The sequence below is a fragment of the Calonectris borealis genome, chromosome 2, assembly GCF_964195595.1.
Source record: "Calonectris borealis chromosome 2, bCalBor7.hap1.2, whole genome shotgun sequence".
NCBI classification, from domain to species: domain Eukaryota; kingdom Metazoa; phylum Chordata; class Aves; order Procellariiformes; family Procellariidae; genus Calonectris; species Calonectris borealis.
Window position 1 is genome coordinate 93,222,177 of NC_134313.1, and position 11,347 is coordinate 93,233,523.

Below are 11,347 nucleotides of genomic sequence, written 5' to 3' on the forward strand. Positions count from 1 at the left end.
GTGGCGCCATGCCCAGCTAATCTTGAGCCTTGGAAAGCTTCCCCGGGCTGTGGCACTTACCCTGCACAAAAGCTGGGACCAGAAAATCCCTTTTCTTCCCAGGGCTTACACAGCAGCACGCCTGAGTACCAGTGCTTCTTGAAGTTGGGCTTAAGATACATAACTGTTAGTGCAGTCCCATGCTCGGGCTAAATCCGAAATCCCCTTTAAGTAACATGCAGATATCAGAGGAACCGCTGTCCCTGAAATGAGGAGATACCTACAGGAACTGAATACTCAAGACATGTTTTGTAAATCGCTGGACCGTGGTAAGACTGTGATTCCCTGCTCCGGTTGAGCTGTGTTAACAGCTTCCTCTGCTGTTTACCATTCTCACCTCGCCTAGACCTCTTCTGCTGTTCCTGCCTTCAGCTGTACAGTTCGTCTTCTCTCTGTCTTGCACCAACCCCAGTGCTTGCTTGATCACATAATAAGCCAATTCAGCTTGCTTTCCAGCCAAAACCAATTTACTTTCTGCTGTTTTAGTGAGTTGAATTGGCTTTGCTGCAATCAAATGTGTGCTGGAGCAAGGACTTGGCAGAAGCACTTGTCCCACAGGGAAGAAACTGGGGGAGGGATGGGGGGAGAGGGCTACCTCTCTTGGCAGCAGTGAGTGGTGAATGTAACTGAAGCCTTAATGTGAAGTTGCAGTTTGAGACACTACTACCCATCAGCCAGTCGCTGCGCCTTCTCAGTTTGGGGCTGTCATCCTGCTAGCAAAGGCAGTCTAACAGCAGGAGTGTTTTACTGCTTCGTAGTTCTGTTTGTTTCTAGTTCTTACTGTTTCTAATTCTTACTGTTTCTAATTCTTACTGTTTCTAATTAAAGGTAGTTTAGGCTAGTTTGGCAGATTTTACCCTGAAGAAGATTAGGGTGCTTGCATGAATTCTGTTCTCCTGTCTAGATGATAAACATGTGGGAAATACATTCTTCACTTGCATCCAGCAGAGGATATCTGCTCTTGATGGGGGGCATGAGGAATTACAGCTCCCTTCAGATAGGCAGGTTTCATACAAACAGTAGAAAAATCACAAGGCGACATGGCTGGAAACAGACTTCTGGGGGGAGGGCTGAAATATGAAAGTACATTAACAACCACTGTTGACAGTATAACTATAGTTTTGTTAAAGCATTTCCCTTTCTGGACTGAAAGGGTTAGGGTGTGGCCATTTTGGTGGGATGGAAGACTGGGTGGAACTGAAGGGATACGATTATGGACTGGGTAACATTCAGTGAAGCTGACGGGCAAGGTAAGTGTTTAAAAAGTGGTTAAAGTAATTATGGAACCAGGTAGTTGAAATAATGGGATCGCAACTGACCCAGAATTACATGATGAGATCTACATTAAAAACTTAACCATGTGACCAAAGGGATTTTCCCTGGGAACTCATAAAGCAAACACAAGGCATTGAGGTAGTGATTGCTGCAGTTGCCTATATATGACATAAGAACCAGTGAAACAAGCCACAGAAAATGGTGCTGATTAGGGAGAAACAGCCAGAGGCAGCAGTAGGAATGTGCCTCTAAGGAGAAAAAAGTAGAAGGAGCTCATGAAGGGATTGGATGTGGTACTGGCTGTCTTTGGATGAGAACCATCAAGGAAAAAGATCTCATCATTTGTTCTTACCTTGTTGCAGGTAAAAGGATGCTGTGTTGTATGTAAGCAGACAGGTTTGTATCAAAGATACACCTGATTCTGTCATCAATTTGTCCTTTTAATAGAAATAACTTTTGGACTGGATTTTGGCTAGCTGCTGAAGACCAGAGGGACTGATTCGCAGAAAACGAAGTGTGAACCATTTTGATTTTTTTTTCTGGTAATTTACTTGAGTAGGTCACATCTATGTGTTGGATCAATGCAGTCCCGGATACTTGCTCCAGTGTAACAAAACAAACCAAAAAAACCCCTAAAAACCAATCTAGGTATAGGGTACCTTGATCTCCAGGGACAGATTTCTCCAGCCAGCCAGGCAGGCAGGGCACCACTGGAGTCTGTTCTGTCTGACGGGAACACTAAGCTCCTGAGATCAGCAGGACTAAAATTAGCTTTGGAACATTTTTTTTCTACCCTCTTGGTGTTGCTTTTACATGAAATCTGCTGCTTATTGTTATAAACAAGAAGAAAAGAATTTGGGTTGAAGGCTTCCTTTTATTTCTTTTTTTTTTAATGTTTTTTTTCTCTTAAAGAGATTTTGAAATCTTTGGTCTTTGGAATTGGAGGTAAATTGAGTTTGGGAACTAAGTAATTGGTTATGTGTTGGTCAATTTTTTCTGTCCTAGTGAAAAAAAAAACCCATAACAACACCAAACACTGCTTCAGCAAAAGAAATGTAAACAATCGTGACTGATTTAATATTCATATTGTATCCTTGGTGTGTGTTACAAATACTTATTTTTAAAAGCAATGGAAACCGTCCTTAGGATTCTTTTATTGTTGTCTTTGGTAACGTGTGAATTGTTTGGTTGGTAGTTGTTTCTCTTCCAAGGCTGAGTGCTTCCCAGCATCTTCTGAGCAATTGCCTAGTTCTGATTTAAAGATCTTACAACACAGTTTTCTGAAAAGTGGGATTTTGTCACTCTGGCTGGGGAATAGCCGGCTTCTGGGACACATCCAAAACAGGCTGAAGGCAGTGAGGATGTTTCTATTGAAGCCTTGAATCCCGAAAGACTGTTGTCTGTGGGCCCCTTTGTATTTATATCAGCTTGAAGTACGGAGCTGCAACACCAGCCTCGGGAATGCTCTGCATCACCACAGCTGTCACTTTCATGCTGACTTTCCTCAAGTTCTGATGTTGCTGGCCACCCAAGCTGTATCTGAAACCTTATCATTCATTTTCTTTTTCCCTCTTATTAAGCGGAGTTGTGGTAGGCTGAAGCGATTTTTCCCCTTCTAAAATGATGAGCAAAACCAAAACGGCTTTTGAAATCTGAGAAACTGTTAGCATTAAAATTTCTCCCTCATTTCTTAACAGCTTAAGAGTCCTTTCTCACAAATTCCATCTGTGTTGTGCTCAGCTTTGGGGAACCCCTGTCTGAGTAGATCTTGGAGACTATCTGCAATCCCATACTTAGTTTTCTATAATAGTTTACCACTTAAATGTAAAAGTATTTCAGGACTGAAATTTGCCTTCAGAGGACATTTAGACCCTGTGCAGATCTTTGCAGTCTTGACTGGTCTAAAATTCATACTGGTGGACCTTTGTGAAGTGCCTTTGTCTTGACCGACCTGGAGGTCTCAGTAGTCCTGGGCTTACGATTCTGGCTGCCAGCTTGCAAACTGCACAAAATTGCAGCAAGAGGAGCTATCAGGGAGCTCACGCCACCTCCCTGACTCCTGGCATGAATACATTACATTCCATTTTATATTAATAAAATATTTATGAAGTTTTATTAACATGGTAGGAGCTCTTGCCTCTTTTACAAGAGGTAAGAATTACGAGCAGTCTGCCTTCTCTCATTTAATCTACTCTCCCATCTAGCAGTTTTTCTTTTCTCATCTGGACGTAGATAAAATCCAATAACAGGGGATATTTGTTTTGCAGTCAAAACTATCAGGGTTGGAGTCAACACTCCTGGCAGTCATTGGAAAGATTTCTTGTGCATAGAAAATTTACGAACACACGGAGCTGCTGGGTTCAGTAATCTAGCCTTAAAAGGTATCCAAACATTTTGTTCCCAATCAAAACACGTAATCCTGTGCAGCTCTGAGCTATTTACATCTGCTTGGTCTGTCTGGGGCTGTAACGTTGGCAATTATATGCGTTAAGAAGGGAAAAGAGGCGTTAAATTTAGGTGTCCAGTTCACGCAAATGTTTTGTCGCAGTTTCTTTTGACCCCCTGAAAAAGAAATGCAACAGTGGCATCCTGTGGCCCGAGTAGTTCATGGCAGGTGGGTCTGGTGTAGGGCAGAATCCGCCACCGAGGTCTTCCTGCACCAAGCGGGAAACGGATCAAGTTCTTTCTAAGTTAGTTTACAAAAGAAGTCCACAGTATTTCAACCCGGTGCACATTTGCAACCTGAAGTACAAAGCTGCTATCTACTTTTCAGCAGGGGCTTTCCACCAGCTTACCTTACATTCTGCTGCTTTTTTGTCTACCAAACACTTTGGTGTTTGGGACAGAGAGGATGACTTCAGTTACCCACCAAGGAGACAGGACTTCTGTGTCGCTGTCTTTGTGCTGCTGAACCTTTCCTCAGAAAAGAGGAATAGAGGAGAGGCTGCGAGTGTCCCGTTTTCAACTAACCCACAGTTTAGTGCAGCATACTTTGTCTAAAAATGAGTGTTTCGGGAAAGTCCGACAAAGAGAAGACTAATAAGAGTTGTTTTCCCTTGCACCTACATCATACCCGATGCTGACTCCCACACACCGTGTGTGTGCATGTGTGTGTGTGTGTCTCTTGAGTTTGATTTCAAAGTCCTGGCCTTTACTTGTTTAACTTGGACAGCCTGTGATTTGCTTACCTCCTCACCAGCAGATATTGGCAGCCGTGACCACCAGGCTCTCTAAAAGCTTGCAGGCGTGCCAGAAGGCACATTAATGAGGAACATACAGGCTCACCTGCACTCCTGTGGGCAATTGTCAGGGAAACTGCTGATGGCCTCATTTTTCCCTCTTCTCCTCCTGGTTTTACAGTGACTTCTGTTCTGTAAGTGAGGAGATCTTAAGGTGGTGTCTTCCTTCCTACTTCTTACCTTCGTACGTAGAGGTGCAAATGCTATTGAAGGCTCAGCATCAGGAAGGAGTGGGGGGAAAATGAAACAACTTTGTTCTTTTTAATTTTGCATTTTCTTGTATCCAGAAGGCTCTGCATGTTTTGGGTGATCTACCTTGAGAGCTGGAAAAGCAGAGTAGGGGCAATGTTGTCCTCTGCTGCCTGTGCGTGGAAGAACTTGCGAGCATTAAGTCTTCTGTTGTGTGGGAAAGTCACCATGATCCCCTTCTTGGGATGGCTGAAGCAGGAGGCAGGGAAACAAAACCAGCAGCAGGCAGGGGCTTAATTGTTGCCTTTAATAACGAGTGTGTACTCTTAAGATTTTTGTGAAATTGCCTAACTGAGCTTGCACCGCAGTTTCTTGCCAGTATTAATCCCTGGGCTGCCTCTTAAAACACGCACATGCATGAAAACAAACAAATGCTAAGACTGGCTGTGGCTCCAGTGATGTTAACCCCTGCTCCTTTTTGTCAGTTAAACTGACAACCAAGATAAGAAGAGCCGGTGTCGGTATCGTCTCTTGCATAACAAACCACTCTCGACAAAAGAAGCAGCCTCCTGTCAAACGAATTTCCTTTACAACTGCCGAGGGGACTATTTTTAGTTTCATCTGCCATTCTTTACTCCTTAATCATCTGGTTTGCTTTTCTCAGTTTTTCTCTCTTTTTCCCCTTCCCCGCCAGCTCCGATACCAGTTACTGCTGATAATCTGCGGAGGAGGAGGAGGAGGAGGAGGGCGCTGGGCTCTCGGCCCTTCCCTGTTAGCACGTGTCTGCAGCGGGATGCCACCGGCCTCACCGCCTCCAGCGCAGCTCCCGCCTGTGACGGGAGGGCCTTCAGAGAAAGGCAAATAGACCGCCCTAAATCTAGGCCAGGGATGTCAAAGGCCAACAAGTAAATGAGATCAATTCTTGTCAGGAAAGGGTTTTAGCTAAGGCTGCGTTCAGAAAACGTGCTTTAAGTTACAGGCGGGAAGCTACAAATGTCCGGCGTTGAGGCAACGTCACAGGCATACTGCATCAGGCAGCGAACTCTTCATATGCCATTAGCAAAGCAAGGCCGAGCCTGGCTTTTCCACTGGAGATAAAATTAAAGTGCTTTAGGAATGATGGTGTTTATTCCGTAGGTCTTGGCTCTATGGTACTGGCTGTCTTCCCTTTTGGTCTCTTTGACCCACTGCATGTTTTTAGGCCGTTGAGCAGCAGAATGATTCTTGTCTTCTGACTGAGATATAAAACAGAAGTCCTGCCTATCTGTAATCCATTAGAGATTCTGTGGTGCTGTTTGCAGGAGTAAGCGTGTCTTAAGGCTTCGGTCGTTCAGGAAATAGGACTGCTTTGCTCAGTTGCACATCGTAGTTCAGTCAAGTCCATCATCCTCTGCAGCATCTTTCTAAAGCCTAATTCTTGTGGGTTATTATATATGCTATACCTTCTTCCTCCACAGTATGCAAGAGCTTCACAATAATGAGTGGTTTTATGCCCACGGTGCTTCTGTAAGGTACAAGTTGCTGTAATACCCGTTTTATAGCTGGATTTGAGGAGCATAGAGGCAAAGTGAATAGCCCAAAGTCAAGAGGGAAGTCTCTGGCAGCAGAGGGAATTACGCCTCTGTCACCTGAGTGAACGTAACAGTCCTGAAGTTAGCATACTAGCTAATGTTTTCCAGGGAAGTGCCACAATTCTCATGAAGAAGGAATTACTAGAAATAGTCAAAAGTTTTAACCTTCACTATTTTCTTAACAAACACGACTTTTCAAATGATCCAGAATGTTTGCAGGAAATGCGTGTATTTTGAGAAAGTGAAGTAAAATTTGTTGGATTCACACCAAAATGAGTTAGGTTTATAATGTAAATGTTCCCATTGGTCTCTTTTTCCCCAGTGGAAAAAAAAACGAAGAAAACCTTTTGGGGAGGAAAGCAAAAAGGGACCTGGTTTCTCAAATGGAATGAGAATACAAATGTATCGCTGATGGAAAAATAAAAACTACATTGCATCTTCAGGCTTTCCCCTCTCCAGTCTTAGTCTTTTCTTTTTGTCTTTTGAGTATAACTGACTAGCGCAAGAGTGACCAGTCTCCTTAACCCTAAAAAATGTGCACCAGCACTTTGAACAACACTCCTTAGCCAAGTAAAGTTAGAGAGTTGGGAAGAGGTCTTGTGACTGACGACAGCGGCTCCTTATGTCTTTGGCTGCTTTACTGTCTAATAGGATGAACAGGGATCTCCTTAGCAGTTTTTGCTGGCTCACTGCCTTCCACTGCTTGGGTTCGGATTGCGCAGTAGCCCCCAAATTCATGCACCCATGCTGGGAGTCACCTGGTGTAATCCCAGACTACGCATAGCAGAATTATTTGTGTGCTTCTCGAGGGCTGGTTACCCCTGCTGTGGCATACACCGCTGCGCAGCCTACGGGCTGACATCAGACTGTTCCTTCTTTTCTTTTCCCCTTTATTCCATTGCTTTTGACAGTGTAACTTTTTAGTTTCACGTTTCTTTATCACGACATTCGTGAGCTTTGTATCTGATTCTGCTCTTTTCAAGCCCCTGAATTAGATTTTGTTTTAGGAGCTGGAAGTGGGGGAAGCACTAGAAGCAAGGTTGGTTTTGTATTTTTGAAGATGCTTGAAAGTCTGCCAGAGAGCTGTCAGGTTAGTGATGGCTTGTGACATATCAGAGCAGACAAGCGAGGTTCATAATAATTCAAGATCTGTTGAAAACCAGATTGAAACATGGCTAGCAGTGACGTCTTTTTAAAGAGAAAATTATTATTGTGGATGTTCAGACTTGTAAGTGTATTTCAGCCCTTGCTGTGGGAAGAACCTGTCATTTTAGCTTCACGTGCATCCTTTGGGTTTTGCCTCTCTTACTCAGATTTTCAGTGTTTTCATCCCAGTTCATCTGTCACATGTCTTGCCCGGGTGCCTGGTGGGGACACTGCCCTTATGTGGCTGCATACGTGGACTCCCGGTTTCCCTGCCACCTGTGCACGTGGAGCCTTTCTTTCAGGCATTTATCCCCTTGCTGAGTAGTCCAGTTCCCTGCCTCTGTAGGCTTTTGTTGTTCTACAAAAAGCAGCAGTTGCATCTCCTCCCGGATCAGTGGCATGAGAAGTAGCAAGAAACTTCTTGGCAGAGAGCCTAGAAAAAAATCATTTAGGTTCCACCAGGTGAAGAGGGTCTGACCTTCAAAATTTCTCACAGCATGTTAAGAGGTTTTGGGCAAAGATGTCAGGAAGAAATGAGAACTCTACTTTCAAAATGGCTATGAAATGAGAAAGCCAAAGAAAAAAGCAAATTTTCCTCTCGCACTGTGTAAAAGGCCTCTGTGCTGAAGACATCACCAGCTGAATGCATATAAGAACTCGCCAACAATCATTAAGCTCAATTAATCTTGTTCTTGAGCCCATGATAACGTCTGTGGATTATTTAAACAAAACGATGGTGGGCAAGCAGGAGAGGAAAATTAAAGAAAAGAGGTTCTGCTGTGAACACTCGTACCACCATCACCCAAGCGACGCTGTAATATAGAAACTGGGTCAGAGACACCCTTCCCCCTCCACACTGTCAAAGTTATTTGAGCGTCTATTGAAACCCTCACAATAGAAGAGTTTGGCTCCTGCATTCGCTAAGCAAAACTGATTCGTGTTTCTTGGTTCAGAAAAAGCTGCTGGGTAATTTTCCGTGCGAGTACAATGCGGCAGTTCAGCTGATCCCTGAAAGCTGATTTCTTGCTGATTTGCTTTTCGTTTAATAAGGCACCACTGCTTTTATTTAGCATTTCTAAATTGACACGCTGAATCTGTGTTTAGAAGCCTTAAACCTCTCTCTTGCCTGTGTTAGTTTTAGGAGCTGCACTGGTAGCCTTCATTCAAAGTTCAAAAGATTGCTGTAAGTCTCTTGAGATGTCACTGGCTCCGTTGTCTTACTGATGATATAAATCTAAGTTAATTAGTTTATTTGCTTCTAGGATAATTGAATTAAAATATATTAGTTTGGAAGTACGGCTTGGATAGATTCAAACACAGCGCTCTTCTGGACTCTTCCCACTGCCCTTTTTAATCCCGTATTTGAGTTTTTCATCCTTGTTTACAGCTGTCCCGTAGCAGCCTCAGCCTTCCGGTGTGCTCTGTCCGCTCTGGGGTTTTTTGTCTTGTTTTTCTGGCTTCCTTCAGGGAGTCCCAATGGCTCTACCTTATTGTGAAAAGAAAACCAAGCTACGCTTCATACTCATAATGACACTCTGCACAGGTTGTCGGTGAGCGCAGAACCTGGGAGTTCGGCTATCAGGGGTGACATTGTTTGGCAGTGGTCGTAAGCACTTATTCCAGAGGAGACCCCAGTGAAGCGAAATAGCAGGGTCCAGAGTTTGAACCTGTTTTCTAATATTCAATTAATATACATTCTCTAATATCACTTCCCCTCCCTGCTGCCCTCAGCATGCACTTTCACAGAGTGAGCACGTGCCCGCTCACACTTTTTTCTCCGTACATAAAATGTCACTTGTTTCTTGAAAATTGCCTGACTTGATGGACAGTGTTGCCTGGAGGTGTCTGGGGGACCTACTTGGCCACAGAGCCAAGAGGACTGTTTGGGCCATGACTGCTGGGAGTTGCACGCCCTAGTAGTTATAGCGTAGTGTGTTAAGGAGGCATGCTTGGGGGTGATGGAGGAGGAGGAGAAGGAACATTATTTCCTTGCTTCCTCCGTAGCTTAGTCCACTCCCTGGACAAGGTACTTATTGTTATCAAGCAACAGTGAGAACCTTTCTGCCCATTCATGTCTAGCTCAGTTCTGATTCTTCGTCTTATTGTATGTTAAAAAAAAAAAGGAAAAAAATACCCCAGTTTGTGTGTTAGTTTCAACAGTGAACATCTCTTGAGCTACCTTTCTTGAACAGGCACACAACTATCTATGTCAACATGTCTTCCTTGCATCCTCACTACCAAGAACAAGAAATAGAAATTCTTGCCATTCCACCCCATTGCCCAAGTTATGGGACAAACTCAAGAAGGAAAGCCGTTTGCACCCTGAAGTTTGATGGCAGAATGATAGACTTCTCTTGTTATCAAGGCTAATCGCTTTCCAGCCCTGTCTCTGGCAAATACTCTATCTATAATAATCAAGTCAGTGCATATGACATAGTTTTTTGACAGGACAATATTTCTTAATAATTTAGTAGCATCGCACACACACACAAAAATAGAGTTATAATTAGCTCTCATCACTAAAGTTGGAAGAGCTTTTCAGTTCGTTGGAGGCTGCTGGCCAATTCTCTTATCTAATTGGATGAAGTTCCTACTTTCTCCCATTTGTACGATGTCTGCTTTTACACAAACTCATTAAGTGCAGCTGTACTCAAAGTTTGTAACAACAGCCCCAGTGAAGACTAGGCAGAAGTTTAATAGCCGTTCTGTTCTCTCTTTTTCATCTGATCTCAGTCCATTTTGGTGGTTGATGTGTGCCCAAACATCTTTCCCTAGCACCTAATTCTCCCCCCTCCAGCTTTTTATTATGAATTATCTTAATAATTAGAAACCAGACAAATTGCATAAGATTCATCTGTCTGTTTTGAAACTGGAGAGTTTACAGCTTGCTTTCAAGGAAGATGGATTTAAAGCAATTACTTGTTTCTGTGAGGCATACAGAAGTGATTTTTTCCCTTCATTTTAAAGCTGGCATTAAGGTGTAATCACATAATTGCTACACTATTCTTTAAATCTTCAGAGGCATTAAGCTGATTATACCCGTAGAATAGCAGCACCATAGTTAACATTATATTAAGCTTTGGCGTTTAGATGGAATTTTTGGCGAAATAAATACATTTTAAAAAAAACCCAAAAATTTTTGTCAGTATGACTCCTTTTTTCTCATGTTCTTGTGTGTAATTTTGAATTTCTACTTAGTAGAGTAGATATAGTAACAGAAAGTCTTCATTTGCCAGAACTTGAATTTGTCTTACTGTATTGCCTACGTATATTCAAATCACATTTACGAAGAAAGATTCACCACCTACTTCCTGCAATACAGATACATCAGTTTTAGAAGTGATTTTGTAACTTCCATGGATGTTTTTCTTCCACCGGAGAACTATTCCAAGGTTTCCTGGGGACCTTCCAGCTGTACAATTTCCTTCCCTTACCATGTTCCATCTTCCCATCAAACAAGGTCGGGGAGGCTGGAGGAGAGAGGGAAACTCAGGGAAAAAGTTGTCTCACAACACTGATTGTTTCATGAAGGCACTTACCTGTGACAGTAAATGCTCTTTATATAGCCCAGTGGCAGGGAGACCTGTCTGACAAGGAGGACATTAATCAGTGCTGGGGTCTTAAGTTACAGCTATGTATGTGCACACATCTGCAGTGCAGAAGAGGGGAGACAGCAAAGGAGAAGAGTGAGACACCAGTGGAGGGATTCAAAGGGACCCCCTCCTAAGCCAAATTCCTATAAGAAGGGAAATCTCCATCTGCTGGTGCCCCACCTCCTAGCATCGATACTCCCTTCAGGTTGTAGTGCTCTCCTGGCTCTGAAGGTCACCAAAGGCTTGGCCCTTACGAGGTTCACAACACCCTTAGCTCCATCTAGAATTTAAAGAT